At 44.2% G+C, this 19,526-nt stretch overlaps 1 pseudogene; it reads right to left on the minus strand.

Annotated features, from left to right (window-relative positions):
* Positions 1-303: 303 nt before the first annotated feature.
* LOC136620683 (alanine aminotransferase 2-like) overlaps positions 304-19,526 on the minus strand; it is a 51,678-nt pseudogene continuing 32,455 nt past the window's right edge.

The following is a 19,526-nucleotide window of genomic DNA, read 5'->3' on the forward strand; positions in this document are numbered from 1 at the left end:
CAATGTTTAGCTTGCAGAAGAGAAGGCTGAGAGACTTAATAGCAGTCTACAAATATCTGAAGGGCTGTCACAGTACAGAGGGATCAGCCCTATTCTCATCTGCAGAAGGAAAGACTAGAAGCAATGGGAGGAAACTGAAAGGGAGGAGACATAAATTAGATATTGGTCCCTTACATCTCTACCATTCTGTGATTCTACATAAGATTGATGGTTTCCTGTAAGGGCCGTTGTTCCTCACCCCTGCTGGTAAAGTTGTGACTAACCAGTGTCCAGATCCACAAGTCAGCGCTCGGAACACGAAGCATCAATTAATTCTTTATTACTGTTACAAAACCACATAAGACATTTATAAAACAGACTCCGGACGACCTCCGCTTGACATCACGTGACCAACGCCAGGTTACAGCGTCAAGTTGACCCGTTGCCCCTGCAAGATTCTGTGAAGATGATGCTTTTGCGCACAGGTTGGTGAGCTGACCCTGAGGAGACAGGTAGAAGCAGATAGTGTATGTAGACCAAGGTGATGGGAGGATTAAAGGGGCGTCTAGAGCTGAACTACTGGTGGCCTATCCAGAGAATAGTGCCAGTATGTCAGTCCTAGAAGATGCCTTTAATCACTAATGGAAACTTCTACACCTTCCTATAAGACCATGAAAGTGGTGAAGATGTGAAACAGCGTGTTCACCGTCAGTACATGAGAACATTCCTTACATCCAGAGGATGGCAGCCGCTCCTGATCCCTCACTTCACAGCTGAGGTTTGCTACAGTTCTATCCTGTCTACACTCATCCATCAGTGGCACAACCTCTCCTGACTTCTACAATGCAGGTAATGACGAGTATCAGACTAGGATCCAACACCGTATCCCAAACCAGATGTAACATTCTCACAGCTGAGGGTTTGCCAAGCAATAGGAAGGTTTTCATTCGCCTATAGCAAGCAGAGGTCTTAGATATGAGTAAGTTACAGGGATTGTCATGTGAGTTATAGTAATACAAGACTGGGGGACCACTTTAATGTAGAGGTCTAACAGTCCTTAGTTACTACCGTAGTCCATGTATGCAGCATGCGTGTCAGTATGAGGACCACCTACCACCAGCGTGTGGATGTGCTGGACCGTGTCTTATCTCAGCAGCTGCACATTCAGGGACTCCAGGTCATCGTATGCTGATGATAAAGTCTGCAGGGAAAGAAGAAATATTCTGTGAGGTCCCAACCTATAGATGAGTGCAGGATGAGGCTGGGCAGGCCGTAGAGGTGGAGCGCACAGAACCTGGCAGATAACAGTATGGGCATTTGGGGCAGACACTCAAACCACCTCTAATGCCCCCGGGTCACCCAGTGGTGTCTTCATAGCAAGCTTCCTGCCACAGCACCACTCAGTCATGTGATCACCAGCAGCATCAGAGTCTGACTCCTCCCCTTTGTCTCCAGCACAAAGCGGGGGAGGTGTTGGGCTCTGAGGCTGCCAGGCGATTGCTGGAACTGCTGGCTAGAGCGGTATATTGCCATGTTTGGGGCACCATTACTATAAAGGTTGTATTCACATGTAGTTGATTTGGTGTAGATCTGCAGCAGACTTTATCCCTTTAATTGAAAGGGTGAAATCTGTTGCAGAGCCGCATCAAGATCTGCAGTTATTCTGTAAGTTTTGGTATGGATCCCGTCAGAGCGACACCTTTAGTTGTGGATTTTCCACTGCAGAAAATCTGCATAAAATCCGCCACATGTGAACACATCCCGAGAGTCTGGATTGTGGAGCCCTTACTAGAGGGGGCTAATTAAAGGTTTTATTGGAAACTATTCTATTATCACCCCCTTCCCCAAGTTGTGTGAAGAACCCAAGGTTAGAGCGCTAGTCAGCCACCACATGCAGGTCTGGTTGGCATGGGATACTAAAAGTCTTGGGATACTAAAAGTCAGGAACCCGTGCAGGATTCTTCGGAGAAACTGTTTGGTTGGACGATGGAGGATAAGGAATTGGCCCAATGTCATGAAATATGTGGAGGGGGTAACAAATCTGTTCTGGGTAGCAAAACCCAGCACCATAATGGGGCCAGTTCTGACCTGTCCGGCTTCCTTTCTGCTATGCAGACCACTAGCCCAAGACAAGCTGTAGTCCCATTACCTGACCATCCACCAGTGGTATATGTACGAAAGGAAGGCCTTTATGTAGCGGGTCATCACTCAGCGACGAGGCAGTCCGGTTTCTTGTGGACCGGGTGACCAGACCGGTCATATTTCTAAAACCATAAGAGAAGTGCACCATTGCAAATACAAGGAGCAACCGCAACGCTCAGGGTATGTAGTCAGAGCTACCTTGAAGGTCTGGATCCAGTATTTAAGGAGGACGTTGACGTCATTTTTTTGGGAGCTTTACCGAGTGGAGTTACAGATATTGATCTATATACAGAGAAGACAACAGGTTACTACAGTCACGCAGAGGTTGTGGGAGACTAAACATGGCTGCCTTCTTCCAGAAACAGCGCCACTCCTCCATAGGCTCGTGGTATTGCAGTGACTCTGGGAAGGCGTTTTTTTCCTCTGCATTGGCCAGGAAAATTACTAAATAATTTAGCGATTATCGGATTGTAGGCTACACAAGCCTATTATAAAAGAGTGGGTCTGCAGCTACCACTAGGGGGCACTTCTTACATACAGATTACATTGAACTGAAATCTGTATGATGAGCTCCTCCTAGTGGTGAAGGTTATAGCTTAAAGGTTGTCCAGGAGAAAACTAGTGATGGCCTTGTAGGCTAGGCCATCAACAGTAGATCAGCTGGGGTCTGCCACCCAGGACCCTTACCAGTTAGTTGTTTGCTCAATTGGAGTGTAGCTATCTGGTGAACAGTTAATGGCAGGGGTCCTGGGGGGTGGACCCCTACTGATCTACACCTGAGGCCTGTCCCAAGGCTAGGCCATCAATATTTTACAACTGAACAACACCTTTAGGGTCAGCAGCTCTAAGGATATAAGAGCCATGATCTAAGGCTTATGCACCAAAGTTTTGATTTGACATCAACAAGAGTTGATCCAAGATAAAGTAGAACACCCTTGCACCCACACCGTTTAGCCTGTGATCTTGGTTCAATTTGATCCCCCAATTTTGGCGGATCAAACTGGCTGAACTTAGTTTAGCAGCTGAAATCCAAAATGGCTGACTCAGCCAATAAGCTTTTCCTGAGTTATGAGCTTACATCAAGCAGTTGCTGATGTAGTAGCCATGTTTTTACTATTGCCATGAGAGCTGGCAAGATCACCTGACTACAGTCACCAATCACCATGTAGGATACACTTCTAGTTTCAACCTTCAATCAGATCAAGTGAAATTGGTTTTGCAAGTTTTAGATCAGGAAGTGTTGGCGCAGAACATTCCTTAAACCAAGGTCAAGAACTGATGAGTTTAAACCCAGATCAACAGGGTGGTTGGCGCAACCGGCCCTGGAGAATTTAAAGGGGTTGTCCAGGATTAGATCAACATGTCTGCTTTCTTCCAAACAGCGCCACCCTCGTCCAAAGGGTTATGTGTTGTATTGCAGCTCAGCTAAATTGTAGTGAATGGGAGCTAAGTTGCAGTACTCAACAACTCAGGGACAAGGGTGGCACCAAGGTGGGAAGAAAGCAGCCATGATCTTTTAAACCCTGGACAATCTCTTTAATCTACAGAGGTTGTAGACCCAAAACAAGACAAAGTTGGATAAACATCAAGTGTTTCCCACTAGTTATAGCATCATCATATACTGCAGCAGATTATTGAGAGTGCTTTACTTGCCCGTGTGGCGGGGACGCAGTGTTATGCCCCTTTCACACTTGCGCCAGGGCTCTAGGGCTCCCCCTTCTTCCCATTATAGATATCGCACTGGTTCCCATCATACATATTAGGACATCAGTGAGTCATTGCAGAGTGGGAAAAGCTAATGCAAGAACTGATATAATAGACGCCCTGTAGTTGTACAGCCCAGCACCTCGGGGGATAGTGCAGACCTCTCATTGGGTATTACCTTGGTAAAGATGTAGACGTCTTCCCTGTATATTTAGTCAGCGATATAAGAGATCAATCGGTGGATCAATCAAATGCACTGGATTACACAATTCCACTCACATTAGAGGCTTGGAATTACGTAATCCACTCGCACAAAACAGAGCGCAACATTCGCAACATAGAGCCCATTGTGCTCTATGGTCGCAGATATACCCACGGACCCCATACAATTACATTGTATATGGGCTGCAGGAACTCGCATCATCACTAAGCGACGACACAGGAAATACAAGCAAAAAAGGTGTGCAGCGCATGACCATCTGTGTGAGTATACAGGTATACACAGTAGATATGTGACCATACATAGGGCCACAGGCGGGCTCACAGCTGGGATCCGCTGCAGGCCTCTGCAAGTGGATACCACATACGGCGTTATTCAGACCGCTATCCATAATATATAATTTCCAAGAAGCCCCGGGAACGTTCGCCTTCCTGCAGTTCCAGGAGCAGCTTGTTGAGTGCCTTCTTTGTGAGATCACCGCACCTCAGCCAGCTTATGAACCCTCACAGAGCGCTACTTTTTACTCCCAATCCCTGCGGTAAAGAAATACTCCCACAAAAGCATGAGAGGAGGAGGGATACCCAGTTGTATTGCCCCATGAGCCCATCCCAACCAGGCCTCCATAATTACCCGTCTTCGGACATACCAAACAGTTTACATTATTACTTTTATCTAAGATTTAGGGAATGCCAAAAAGGGCACGGAGGGGAGGGGGGGGGATTACTTTTAGGGAGTCAATTTGTTTCTCCGCACAAGTGAGCAATGGGGCCTGGAATTTATTCAGTTGCGCCATGAAAATGGGTGATCCCGCCATTATAGGCCAAGTCATGTGTCCTATAAGTAGATTGGGGGATACAATGGGTATCTTTCTGAACATGGGACAAACGGAGGAATCCATTTTGGAGTGAAAGTCTTCATTCATATGTGTGCTGTACAAAAGAAACCGTTTTTAGATTGACAATTGTCAAAAAAATGAAAATGTCTCCTTCAGCTTTGCTTAGATTCATTCAAAAACTATGGAATCAAAATTCGCAGTACACCCCTAGATGAATTCGTTAAGGGGTCTAGTTTTCAAAATGGGGTCATTTGTGGGGGTTCTCCATCATTTTGGCTGCTTCAAGCAAAATTTCTGTTCTGAAAGCCACAGGCTGCTCCTTCCATTTAGGGCCCTATTGTGCATAGAGACATATAGTTAGGACCACAATGGGTATGGGTTTGTGAACACAGGAGAAACAAGGGTTTTCATTCTAGGGTGTGAGTCTTCATTCATATGTGTGCTGTACAAGGAAAAATTTTTAAAATGACACAATTTGCACAAAAATGAAAATCGTAATTTTTTCTTCTGCTTTGCTTACATTCATTCAAAAACTGTGGGGTCAAAATATGCAGTAGACCGATACATGAATTAATTAAGGAGTCTAGTTTTTAAAATGGAGTCATTTGTGGGGGTTCTCTATCGTTTTAGCCGCTCAAGGGCTCTACAAGTGGGTAATGGGACCTAAATCACCATCAAGCAAAATGTCTGTTCCGAAAGCCACCGGCTGCTCCTTTCCTTTTGGGCCCCGTTGTGCAAACAGACAAAATATTAGGGCCACAATGGGTATGTTTCTGAACATGGGACAAACACAATATCAGAATTATTTGCAAAACCTTTACGGAGTGTTTCTATAATAAAGAAACATCTATCAGATTTCCAAAAATTGGCACCGTCACTAAGGCGCAAGCAGGCTTCATCACTATGATTTTAAATACATTTAATAGATGAAACAAGAACAAAAAAATAAATAAATGCCAACAAAACTAGTAATAACAGAGCATATTAGGTATCTGTAGAGTTTGGGTAAAAAGGGAAGGTAGAGGGTGCATGTTAATCCAGTGTGATTCATGAACAGTTCAGATAGATATTAGGGGAATCTCCTATACCAACCAAAGATAAGATTGTACAGGACCCGTAGAGCCACCTCCTTCTATCCCCTTTACCCAAACCCTGTGGACAGGACCAGCATTGTCAGGGTAAGGTGGGGGCAAACTGGGCAACTGCCCAGGGATCCCAGCCACAAAAAGGCCCTCCTGCCTTAAGAGGCTGCCATTGTTTTTTGGCTGTTTTTCAGTCGCGTGTCCCCAGCAGCAATGGCTTCTTCCTAATAAAGATGCCTCTGCTTTCCTCCCGCTGCAACTCCCCCACATTGAGGTTGGATGATCTCTCCACAGGCGGTGGTGCAAGTATGGATCAATGTGTTAAAATGTAATATGTCTGTGTATGCCCCGGTGTATGTATGTGAAATATATGTGTAAAAGCCGCACTTGTATGTCTTGTGATAACTTGGGGGCTGTTAGCTCATCAGATCGCCATCTTTCCTCCACCAGATGGATGGTTGTACACTAGTGAACCACATCCAGGCCAGAAGTTTAGTACAAACTTAGTAAATCCATCCTGTATTGTGGCAAATCAACAGAACTCATAACACAATCTTCACAATGTTACCTTTTGTTGCAGTGTACACAAATCCATATAATTTCCTGGCCGTTTGTCTATCATATAGACCTAGCGTCTCAATACAACATCACAATGTCCATATCTCATATCCATCCAGAGTGTCAGTCTAGGGGGGCGTCCTTCCATGTCAGATTTGTGATATTCAGTCAGAAGCAGAAGTTTGGTAACAGACCGCTCCCAGGTCCACTGAGCTTTGTTGGTCTGGAGGTTGTCTTTCCTCAACACATACCCACACTGGTGACAAATTATCAGACTAAACTAGAACACTTTCCCAAAAAGCCTGCTCTCAAGCGCCCTACTGGCTAATTTCATCACTGCACTTCTTCAGTGTGCAGATGTATATTGTGGCAAGCTGGGGTTTCTTGCCTGCAGATTGCAAATCTCTCGGTCTGGACATCGGTGTATAAAGACTCAAGGAAACTTGACATCTTTAAAACTGGTACCTGCCAGCATTTATTGCACATAGCAAAGCAAACTTGTATGGTACACAACACACACCTCAGGCTCTCAGTTCCCGATGCAGCATCTTCACGCCACTTCTCACTCTTCCACACTAGACCTCAGGCTTGCAGCCCTTTCAGCTTTGCTAAGCTGTCACTTCCCCCTGAGTAAGGTAGGAACTGCTCCTTTTATCTTATTTCATGCCACACCCATAGGTGTTTTCTTTCTGCAAGTATCAGAATGCCTGTCTAACACCATCTGCAGGCCATCCTGTACACTGCATTCCCATAATGTATGTGCACATGGGCTACTTCTGCTGCAAATTTTACACATTGGAAAATCTACTGTGAATCTTCACAGCCATCGGTGAGAATTTGCTGCAGATTTCATCCTTAAAATCCATAACGTATCAGCTCTGCTGCAGATTCCGTGAGGGAATTTCTACACCTCGTGGATGAGCTATTTTGAATCTCATCCACATGGCTTAAATAGTAAACACTGCGGAGTCACCATGTGGAAAATCTGCAACATTTATGGCCCATGCAACCACATCCTAAGGGTATGTTTCTATGTGGCAGAAATGCTGCAAAAAAATTTTGTGGGAAATTCTGCAGCATTTCTGCATACAAACCTGTGTCAAAATCCACACCGTGAATAGAACTTATTGATTTTAATGGGTGCGCTCACATGAGCATATTTTATCTGCACACTTTGCTCACTCAGAAAAAAAAACAGCATGCTCTATTTTCCTGCACATTTGCACACCCAAAGTCCCGATAGAAGTCAATGGGGATGTGCAATTGTAATATGTTAAGATGTGTGAAACACTGCATAATTGTGTAAAAACAAAAACACAGACTAATTAGTAATTCAATCGGTGTGTCTTGGTTTGCTGTGTACAAATAAACATGCAACGTGGGTGCAAAAGTATAGAAAAATTATCAGATGAGCGCAAAAATGGCTTGCTCATGGTTCAAATATTTTGAGCTGAAGCACGCGCAAAAGCGCGTTCACTCGTGTGAAGGAGCCCTTATACTGCAGATTAGTTGCAAATTTGCTGCAAATTTTCCCAATTGAGTTCAATGGAAATGTAAAAATCCACAATAAAGTCAAACTGTTGATATGCAGCAAAATCTGCAGGTAAGAGCTCAAAAAAGCGTGGATACAATTATAGGTCAGCTATACGCTGGTTTTTTTTTTACACTGGTATACAATTGACTTTTTTGAGAAAGGCAAACAAATCAGTTCTGGCATTGTATTTATGATATTGGTTCTAATATCTTATCTACCAATATAAAATCAATCTTCTACATATAAACATGTCTATACATGTTCTAGAATGTTCCTAAAGGCAGTGGATGACATCACAATGGTAAGATGACATCACAATGCTGAGATGACATCACAAGGCAGTTATGACATCAAAATGGCACAAGCCTTCTTATACAGATGCACGGGTCAGAATCCTTGCATTCACTTGCTGCAGCTAGCAGAGAATAAGTGAGAGCGTCAATCCATACGGATTTCTAGATTTTCTATATTTTCGCCTTTGTGATAAAATGAAGGCAAAAAAGAAGACCAACCATTTACAGGAAGAAGCTGATAAGATCGAGCACATTCCTGAAGAGAAGAACAATGGCCGTGATGGCCAGGACAAGCCAATTAAAGCTAAGAAACCAAGAAAGAACCGGTTCTTAGCATGCTTGCGAAAAACCTGGGCAAGGTTTACTGGGTGTATAAGGTGCAGCACTACCATCCAAAAGGAGAGAAGTGCGGAAGTACTCCCAACACCCAGTGGAATAATCATGGAGGAGGAACTCCCAACATCCAGCGGGATAATCATGGAGGAGGAACTCCAAACACCCAACGGGATAATTATGGGAGAGGAACTCCAAACACCCAGCGGGATAATCATGGAGGAGGAACTCCCAACACCCAGCGGGATAATTATGGGAGAGGAATTCCAAACACCCAGCGGGATAATCATGGAGGAGGAACTCCCAACACCCAGCGGGATAATCATGGAGGAGGAACTCCAAACACCCAGCGGGATAATTATGGGAGAGGAACTCCAAACACCCAGCAGGATAATCATGGAAGAGGAACTCCCAAGACCTATTGGTATTAATATGGAGAAGGAACTCCTAGAGCCCAGTGATACCAATATGGAGGAGGAACTCCCAGGATCCAGCATCAATATAGAGGACAGCAAAGGTAGGATACATGCAACTTCTCATATAAAAAAAGATTATGGTTATAATTACAGCCCCCACCCCACCCGTTTGTTACTGCCAAAAGGACCCCAATAATATAGGAAGTAACTGCAAGAGAAATTGGGGGAGGGGACAAAGGGAAAGTGCAGTAAGGGAAGTGCTCGGGATTCTCTGGGTGTCATGATGAAAGTTGTAGTTTAACCTTTATAATGTAATGTATAATATGCTGCTGCAAAGGAAAAGTGGAAGAGCCACCCAAAACAATCCACCAGATTTCAGTTTTCACTTCAACAGTAAAAATATGATCTGATTGGTTAATATGGGCAACTGCTCCATTTATCCTTTGTAAACTTTCTACAGTTAGTGAAGAGCAATTATGACATCATAGTAAATATGGAATGCTGCATACCAGCCCGGGATACAGTTATAAGCTAATAGGCCATGGTATAAAACAACAGCCCCAATATGCAAATGCACAGTTCTCTGCCAATGTGGGTGATGGGGGCACAGTAGAGCTTATTTCCCTGGGAAATGTAAAACCTGCCACCAGTTACGTGTTCTCCTTGTCTCTTCTGATGCCCGGCTTCCACCTAAGCCTTCAAAAACATTATGGATTACAAAATGGAATTCGCTGACCAGAACAAAGAACAAGGTTATAATTTCCCTTTAACCCTTTAATGACTCAGTCTATTTTGGTCTTAAGGACACAATTTTTTTTAGATTTTCATCTCCACTTTTCAAAAGCCATAATGTTTTTACTTTTCCATCAACATTTCTGTATGAGGACCTGTTGGCTGTTTTTATTTATAGGGTTTGCTGTGTGGGATAAAAGTGTTTACAATTTATAGTAGGGTTGTTATGGATGTGGTTATACCAAGCATAAGGCTTTTTAAATGAATTTCTTTAAACCAAAAAGGGAAAGTGCGCATAAAAAAATGTTATATTATTATTAACATGTTGGTTTTGTAGAATTTGTTTTTCACAATTTATGTCCCTTTGGGGAATCTGAACCTGCAGTATAAGTGCTCAGATATTACACTGCATTACTTCTTTACTACAGTGTATTCTGGTTATTGATTTACATTGACAGTCGTAGCAGACTGGAAGTCACTGTTAGGCCTCCAGTTGCCATGGCAATTCATTGTCCCACTGCCTCAACATCACAGAGGACACTCCCTCGCTGTTAACTCCATGCATGCTGTAATCAATAGTGCAGCATAAGGCCTGTTGTCAGTCATAGCCAGCTCCCACTGCGGATGGCGTGGGATCAGCTTTTGAGCCAGCACCATCCATATGATGTAAATGTATGTAATTTCACGTGAACTCCTTCCCACCCAGGATGTACATATCCATCCTGCAGCAGTGAGCGGTTCAAGTTAAATCATCACCACTAGGACGACTCTTTTTAGATTGGATCACTACGTGTTTTGCTACTGGCACCTATGAAAATTAAATGTAATATGATGTACCAGCCATTAAGATTAATGGCCCTCCCCATAATTCTTGGACATTTGGGTCCCCTGGAGCATGAAATGTTCCTCGTGTGTGAGAGCCCCTCTATAATGTCCATGTGCCCTAATAGGCCATACAAAGCAATGGGTGAGGTCTTATTTTGGAAAGTTCTCTAAACATCCACTTTATTATTCCTTAGTTATATCTCATTTATCCTTCATTATGTATAAAGCTGGCTTCAGGTTTCCTGATTTGGACTCCTTATCATATAACTATACATTTTTTCTTTATAGCCAACATGTCACCTGAAGAGCAGGAAAGAGAGATCGATGTAGAAGAAAACCAAAACAACGAGACCAACTATGAGGAGGCAGAACTGGTGAAAGACAGCTTTGTGGAACAGGAAATACAAGCACAATGCCAACGTCTTAATGACCTGATCCACATCCTGGAAGATTTGTGCGCCCAGTGCAATGCTACTCAGTTGGAAATACGGGCAGAGTTTAATCACATTAACGACCAAATCCAGAGCCTCGAAGATCTGTATATCCAGCACTATAATGCAGAGGATACACAGAGTGGAGAAGAAAAACTGGAAGATAATGAAGAAGTAAAGATAAAGGAAGTTGGAGAGAATGGAGAGAGCATAAGAGATAGCCAAAGAGCTTCTTATGAAATGCCAGGGCCCAGTAACATCAACAGTAGAGGTAGGATATCCGGAAGTAGCTGGGAATGTTCATGAGAATTGTTTATAATCCTTTCAAATGTTATAATCTTTAACCATAGAAACAAGCTCCGCACAAGAGCTGCAGACACAAAACAATATTTAGATCTTTGTTTAGGATTTTGCACTTTAGTGAATATAATGTCAGTTTTATGTTCCGTGATCTGACTATATATGAATATGTGTTGCTGTGGGATAGCAATGAAGACTGTAATAATTCTTATACATATTAACACGTGTTCCTTTGTTTCCTATAAACAGACAATGAATCATCTAAAGGGAAGGAAAAGGACGATGATAAAGGGGAAAATACAGGCATTGGTATCAATACAGAAAAAGAAGTGTGTCAATCTGAGGAGTTAAGCAAGAGCAATTCTCTAGAAAAGGAACTCCACAAAACCATCAAAAGCTCTCAGAGTGGCAGTAGCCATGATGAAGGACCCATACCAAGCAACATTTGCATGGACAAACTCGAACAACCTGGCAAGGAAACACATACCACAGTACCCCTCAAATTACAGTCCTTTACATTCCATCGGACACTGGGAGAAGGAAGCTTTGGAGAAGTTTATTTGGCAAGAGACATCATCCGCAAGGAATGTGTCGCCATTAAAGTAACTAACAAACTATATTTCACGAATTATGCGTGCAGTTTTGTAGAGCGCCATATCTTAGAACTGTCCCACCAGAGCCCTTACCTGATTCACGGCCTGGCAGCCTTCCACACAAAAGAATTTGTCTATTATGTGATGGAATTGGCCACCAGAGGGGACCTGAATGATTTTATGCTTAAGCACCGTCCTCTTGATCACCCCACAATACAATTTATCATATCCGAAGTGATCTGTGGCACACAATTCCTGCACAGGTTAGGCATCATACACCGGGACCTAAAACCAGCAAACATCCTTCTGTGCGCAGATGGCCATGTCAAAATTACTGACTTTGGTGTGGCTGCAATGGATGCAAAAGACAGGACTATAGGACACTGTGTAGGTACAGTTAAGTATATGGCCCCAGAAATGGTGAGGAGCCAGCAACATGGAGAAGGGGTAGATTTTTTTGCCATAGGTGTGATACTGTATAAGATGTACACATCTAAGTCTCCTTTTACTGGACAAAATGAGCATGAAGTTAAGCTTGCCATCCTCCGCTATTCTCCAAATTACCCAGAGTCACTGTCTCCTGACACACTGAACTTCTTACTAGGACTGCTGCATAAAGATCAGCACCATCGGCTAGGAGTAGAAGGAGACGTGCGGAAACATCCATATTTTTCCAACATCAATTGGGAAGATGTGGAAGCCAGGAGGGTCGTACCACCACCAATCATGACAGCAGCTTCTGTTAACCTGAAAATGGACCAAATTTTGCACTATGAAGAACAACAGAACAAAGTAAGATCTAAAAACCAGAAGATCTTTAAAGGATTTAGCTTTATTTGTCCGGAGTGGTCTCATCATTATCATCCTGTTGATACCATCAAGACCACATTTTGGATGGCTAATCTGTTTGCCAGGCGGCCATTCAAGAAGAAAGCAAACTAAGTGTTCAACAAAGCTGGTGGACGACCAACTCAAACCAGCAGAACTAATGACATCCATCCATGTTACCCCGTCTATCAATTCCTACTACTTTCCACAACATACCTGATACCATGTACAGACTCTTGTAAAGGGCAGCGCTGCCACTACTAATACCACAGTATAGCTCAATGCTGACTGAACACCCACCACTTAACATCCACATAGATTCGAGCTTCAACAACCCAGGGACTTATTCCGATCGCCATATTTGGGGTCAGGGAGGAATTTTCCCCCCTAATATGAGGACAAACCAACAATCCTCAGGGGTTTTTCGCCTTCCTCTGGGAAAACATAGCAAGGAATAACAGGTTGAAATCGAAGAACTTCTTTCGACCTTACTTGCTATGTAACCATCTGGACGTCTCATCTACAATGTGGTGACAATGAAAGAAAGAAGCTGCTAATGAAGAATGCAGCTTCACCACCCATCGGACTTGACAGAAGGAAGCAGCTAAGATTGTAAGCAGCTCCTTCACACCCCGGACTTGACAAACAGAGGGCCCAAAGGCTGAACGAGGCATGTTGTAGGAATCCAGGAAAGTGTCACCTATGTGTGATCTTCACCTGCATTTCCAAAAATAACACAAAAGTAAGCTGATGTTGTAGGAATCCAGGAAAGCGTCACCTATGTGTGATCTTCACCTGCATTTCGAAAAACAACACAAAAGTAAGCCCATGTTGTAGGAATCCAGGAAAGCGTCACCTATGTGTGATCTTCACCTGCATTTCGAAAAACAACACAAAAGTAAGCCAAGGCCTGAAGAGCGGAATGACCATCATCTGCTCCTTTCCACTTACTGCATGATGGGAACATCTTTAACATCTTTCATTCATTAATAATAAATATATATTACCATCTATAGAGAATCTCTTTTCATCATTCCCCCATACAGAGGGGTGGTGCGTATATGATATAGTACACTATTTCAGTAAGCACGTACCTGCTTTCTGAATATTAAATCTGCACTGCTGATGGTCCGCACGGCTCGCCATTGGACATGCGCAGGGCCTTAGTTTTTTTTTAATCTCCAGCTTTTCCTGTGGAATCCCGTCTGCAATGTCAATGGAAGTCATGCATGCAGGAACCGCAGAAAAATGGAGCATGCTGCGATTTTTTTACCTGCATGAAGAATCATTTCTCCATAACATTCTATGGAGGGTTATTGCTCCGGAACCAATTATTTCTACTGGGGACACTACGGGGGTAGTTATTACTACTGGGGACACTATGGGGGTAGTTATTACTACTGGGGACACTATGGGGGTAGTTATTACTACTGGGGACACTATGGGGGTAGTTATTACTACTGGGGATACTATGGGGGTAGTTATTACTACTGGGGACACTATGGGGGTAGTTATTACTACTGGGGACACTAAATAAAAATAAATAAATCTTGGTATTTGTATAGCGCCAACTTATTACGCAGCGCTTTCAGGTAATTGGGTAAGCTGGGTTCTCATTTTACCGACCTCGGAAGGATGGAAGGCTGAGTCAACCTTAAGCCGGCTACCCGACGCATGTGGGGATCGAACTTGCAACCTTCAGGTCGTAGGCGAGAGCTTACACTCTGCGCCACGCAAGGGGGTAGTAATTACTACCAAGGCCACTATAGGGGTAGTTATTACTACTGGGGATACTATGGAACTGCTATTACTACTGGGGACACTATTACTACTGTGGAACTAAATAGTCACCCGCACAAGATGCCATGCAACAAAATGTGCGACTGTTCTACACCAAAACACTGAATGCCTTAAGTAAATCTGGCCCGTTGTGCCCAGATGTACCCCTTTTACCAGCTACGCCATGTGTGAGCGAGACCTCAGCGCTGTGGGAGGAGCTACGTACTTGCAGCCATCGTCTTCTAAGCCGTCGAGCTCAACTGACACCAGATGGCGCCGAGTTAGAACTCTGGACATTCCGTAGCTATTGTGATGTCATGCGAGGTCTATGATGTCATGTGTCAGATGACATCTCCATAAGGCCTCGTTCACACAGACGACAAAGTCGCGCGATTTTGTAGCGTTGCTACAATGCTACGAATCGCATGTATGAGGCCTCTTCCGTATGGGTGATTTCCTTGTACGATTTTCTCGCATTGCGAGACTGTTAGAATTCACATGTTGGCAGAGCCCATGCTTTCCTGTGGGTTCTTGCACACATGCTATGTTTTGTAGCGTGTGTGATAGCGAGGTTACAACATCGCTGCATGCTTTATGAGGCCTCGTTCACACTATGCGATGTGATGCAACAGGGAGGAGGGCTCCATAGAGAAACATACACTACAAAATTTTACAAGTGGCATGCATATCGTGGAACACACGAGGTTTTTGTGTCGTTTATATGTGAAGTAACCCAAAGGAAAGCATGGGCTTCTCATACATGCGATTTGTAGCATTGTAGCAACGCTACAAAATTGCGCGACTTTGTTGCCCGTGTGAACGCTGCCTAATGCTGAAATTTGCGATTTTTTTTGTAGCCCATGTTTCTCTATGGAGGCTGCAATTTTCTAGCATCGCATCGCAGGCACTAGCGACTCGCATGCTATGCTATAAAACCCCGGCTGCCACGGAGATCTATGCAGATCCTGCAGAGCGCGGTTTTTGAGCCTCTCAGAAGGGAGTGGTGTCTATCCAGCAGCGTGGGGGAAGCTTCCGGAGAGCGGCTACCATTTCGCTGACATTCGGCACCTGGAGTGAATAGGTGGTTGACGGTCGCTGCGGCGCGCCCGGCTCGGCCTTTGGAATACTGCAAGAGAAGACTTTCATATACGGAGCAGACGCGACACGGCGTGGACAGAGGTGGTGGAAGTGGTGATGGCAGTTACTGGGTTTGGGCCGGGTTACAGACAGTTTACTGCACACCGGACGGATAAGTAATCTAGTGCTATAAAACCGCAACGACACACTCTGCGATGGGAGAATATTTGCGAGAAAAATCGCATTTCTGGCGTAAGAAAATCGCAAGCACATAGCCCAAACAAGCACAATCGCAATCACTATTGCCTATGCGGAAGAGGCTTATTGGCCAATGTTGTTATGTATCAAGTTAAGAGCATTAATCCCTTAATGACACAAGCTGTTTTGGGTGTAAAGGTGCATTTTATCTTCGCTTGCTATGGGGATAACTATTACAACTGAAACCACGATTACTACTGGGACCACTATGGGGTTAACTATTACTACTGGGATCACTATGGGGATAACTATTACTACTGGGACCACTATGGGGATAACTATTACTACTGGGACCACTATGGGAATCACTATTACTACTGGCAACACTATGGGGTTCATTATTACTACTGAGGACACTATGGGGTCACTATTACTACTGGGGACCACTATGGGGTCACTATTACTACTGGGGACCATTATGGGGTTCATTATTACTACTGAGGACACTATGGGGTCACGATTACTACTGGGGACCACTATGGGGTTCATTATTACTACTGAGGACACTATGGGGTCACTATTACTACTGGGGACCACTATGGGGTCATTATTACTACTGGGACCACTATGGGGTCATTATTACTACTGAGGACACTATGGGGTCACTATTATTTATTACTACTGGGACCACTATGGGGTCATTATTACTATTGGGGACACTATGGGGTCATTATTACTACTGGGAACACTATGGGGTCACTATTACTACTGGGAACACTATGGGGTCACTATTACTACTGGGAACACTATGGGGTCACTATTACTACTGGGGACCACTATGGGGTCATTATTACTATTGGGGACACTATGGGGTCATTATTACTACTGGGAACACTATGGGGTCACTATTACTACTGGGGACCACTTTGGAGGTCACTATTACTACTGGAAACACTATGGGGTCAATATTACTACTGGGACCACAATAGGGGGTCATTATTACTACTGGGACCACTATAGGGGTCATTATTCCTACTGGGGACCACTATGGAGCTCATTATTACTACTGGGACCACTATGAGGGAGTCATTATTTCTACTGGGGAACACTATGGAGGTCATTAAAACTACTTGGGCCACTATTACTATTAGGAACACTATAGAAGTCATTATTACTACTGAGGACACTATGGGGTCACTATTACTACTGGGGACACTATGGAGGTCATTATTACTACTGGGGGCCACTATGGAGGTCATTAAAACTACTGTGGCCACTGTGGGGGTCATTATTACTACTGGGACCACTATGGGGGTCATTATTACTACTGGGGACCACTATGGGGGTCATTATTACTACTGGGGACCTCTATGGATGTCATTATTACTACTGGGGACCACTATGGAGGTCATTATTACTACTGGGGACCACTATGGAGGTCATTATTACTACCGGGAACCACTATGGAGGTCATTATTACTACTGGGGACCACTATGGAGGTCATTATTACTACTGGGGACCACTATGGAGGTCATTATTACTACTGGGGACCACTATGGAGGTCATTAAAACTACTGGGGCCACTGTGGGGGTCATTATTACTACTGGGGACCACTATGGATGTCATTACTACTACTGGGGACACTATGGAAGTCATTAAAACTACTGGGGCCACTATGGAGGTCATTATTACTACTGGGGACCACTATGGGGGCGATTATTACTACTGGGGCCACTATGGAAGGCATTATTACTACTGGGGACCACTATGGATGTCATTATTACTACTGGAGACCACTATGGAGGTCATTAAAACTACTGGGGCCACTGTGGGGGTCATTATTACTACTGGGGACCACTCTGGATGTCATTATTACTACTGGGGACCACTATGGAGGTCATTAAAACTACTGGGGCCACTATGGAGGTCATTATTACTACTGGGGACCACTATGGGGGCCATAATTACTACTAGGGGGCCACTATGGAAGGCATTATTACTACTGGGGACCACTATGGATATCATTTTTACTACTGGGGACCACTTTGGAGGTCATTAAAACTACTGGGGCCACTATGGAGGTCATTATTCCTACTGGGGACCACTATGGAGGTTATTAAAACTACTGGGGCCACTATTGAGGTCATTATTACTCCTGGGGACCACTATGGGGGCCATTATTACTACTGGGGCCACTATGGAAGGCATTATTACTCCTGGGGACCACTATGGGGGCCATTATTACTACTGGGGCCACTATGGAAGGCATTATTACTACTGGGGACCCCTATGGATGTCATTATTACTACTGGGGACCACTATGGAGGTCATTAAAACTACTGGGGCCCCTGTGGGGGTCATTATTACTACTGGGGACCACTATGGATGTCATTATTACTACTGGGGACCACTATGGAGGTCATTAAAACTACTGGGGCCACTATGGAGGTCATTATTACTACTGGGGACCACTATGTAGGTCATTATTACTACTGGGGCCACTATGGAGGTCATTATTACTACTGGGGACCACTATGGAGGTCATTAAAACTACTGGGGCCACTATTACTATAGTATACTATTTAGGAACACTATAGGAGTCATTATTACTAGTTGGTACCACTATGAAGGTCACTATGGGGGTCTCTATTACTAGTTGGGACCACTAGAACAATGGTGATAAAAGTATAAGCCCTGCCCCCAGTTACAATGGCCGCTGTATGTTTATGACAGATGACAACACTAACATACACTTAAAACACTTCGTTGTTCAAGGACCAAAAATCCAACCAGATGTCTGAATGAGTCTTTCCTGCCCTCATAAAGTTCTGCCATCTGCCTCATGTGCCGCTGCCATCATACAATCATGTATGACTTGTGTGTCTCCATGACTATGCTACAGACCAACTACACTACATAACACTGGATAATATGCAGCACAGCCTACCCTGCTGGATTCAATAATGCCACTGATTGGCTGGACGGCTTCTTGTTTGCAGCTGTGAGGGTTTCTGGGAGTTGTAGTCTTGGTGAGCTCTGAATGTCTTTTCAGAACACTGATATAAACTACAACTGCCAGCAACCTCCAGCTGACAAGGCGTCCCCCTCTAGTGATCCGACCAATGGAGAGAAAGAGCTCCTGGTGAGTCTGTAAACCAGTCCGAGGGGGCGGTGATGGGGCCTAGCGTGGTTACCATGGAAACCAGACAGTGCCGCTGGCTTCAGCTCCCAGTCTTCACAATTTTATCATCAGTGTTATTGGTGACGGCTTGTACTCAGTATATACTGATATGTCATGTATGTAGTGTCCATGTATGTAGTGGACATGTATGTAGTGTCCGTGTATGTAGTAAAAGTGTATGTAATGTCCGTGTATGTAGCATCTGCATATGTAGTGGACATGTATGTGGCGTCCGTGTATGCAGCGGACATGTAACTGGCGTCTGTGTAACTAGCGTCCGTGAATACGGCGTTTGTGTATATAGTGGATGTGTAACTAGCGTCTGTGTATGCGTACACGGACACTATGTATGCAGTGTCTGTGTAACTGGCGTCCATGTATGTATCATCTGTATACGTAGTGGATGTGCACACAGTGTCTGTGTATGTAGTGTCCGTGTATGCAGCGGACATGTAACTGGAGTCTGTGTAACTGGCCTCTGTGA

This window comes from Eleutherodactylus coqui, chromosome 3 (genome assembly GCF_035609145.1).
Source record: "Eleutherodactylus coqui strain aEleCoq1 chromosome 3, aEleCoq1.hap1, whole genome shotgun sequence".
NCBI lineage: Eukaryota > Metazoa > Chordata > Amphibia > Anura > Eleutherodactylidae > Eleutherodactylus > Eleutherodactylus coqui.